Genomic DNA, 767 nt, shown 5'->3' on the forward strand with positions numbered 1-767 from the left:
ACACACAACTCTTTAAAAGTGGAACTTGAATGAATAATCAGTGATAAAAGGTATATTATATATAGGAATAAGAACTTGATTTCCAAAGATTTACACAACTACAAAAACTAAATGACTAATACACAATTGATTAATAAGATGAATTAATCAGAAGCGATGCTTTGATCAGTAAGAGTTCCAATGTGGTGTCTGTGAGGATCTAAACGAGGTTGAAGTGTCTTCACCAATGTGCTAAGTCATGCACATAGATTGTTGTTGCACCCAAAGTTAAAGCCTTGTGTGTTGAGATTGTTGCTGCACCCAAAGTTGAACCCTTGTGCGTTCAGATTGTTGCCGTACCCAAAGTTATAATCTTGTGCCCCATGTGAAGCCGTAACGAGACTGTTGCTACACGGAGTCAACCCTTGGTCAAAGCTTGAAGAAACAGAGTTGGGAAGTTGAGTAACCGTAGCGGTTTCATGGTTAAACAGAAACATTGAGAATTGACTCCGATCATTGGAGGAACCGGCACGTGTTGACGCATCACCACTCATGAGAAGATTCGTTAATGATGATCCTATTTGTTGTTGATATCAGAAACAAGATTGTCAATTACCGGCGGACAAAATTTCATCAATGGATCCTCGTCTATTAGTGAAAAAGAGAAGTCATTGTGGGGGAAGAAGCCAGAAGAAGGCGCCGGAAAGTTGTGATTTTGTTCAGACATAGCAGCAAGACAACGGCTCTGATCTGGCTCGGTCTGATGATCCTGGGAGTAAAGAAGGTCA

At 40.5% G+C, this 767-nt stretch overlaps 1 pseudogene; it reads right to left on the reverse strand.

Moving 5' to 3' along the window:
• Nucleotides 1–236: 236 nt before the first annotated feature.
• Nucleotides 237–760, reverse strand: LOC106322092 (annotated as a pseudogene).
• Between the last annotated feature and the right edge of the window lie 7 nt (nucleotides 761–767).

The sequence above is a fragment of the Brassica oleracea genome, unplaced genomic scaffold (assembly GCF_000695525.1).
Source record: "Brassica oleracea var. oleracea cultivar TO1000 unplaced genomic scaffold, BOL UnpScaffold06361, whole genome shotgun sequence".
NCBI lineage: Eukaryota > Viridiplantae > Streptophyta > Magnoliopsida > Brassicales > Brassicaceae > Brassica > Brassica oleracea.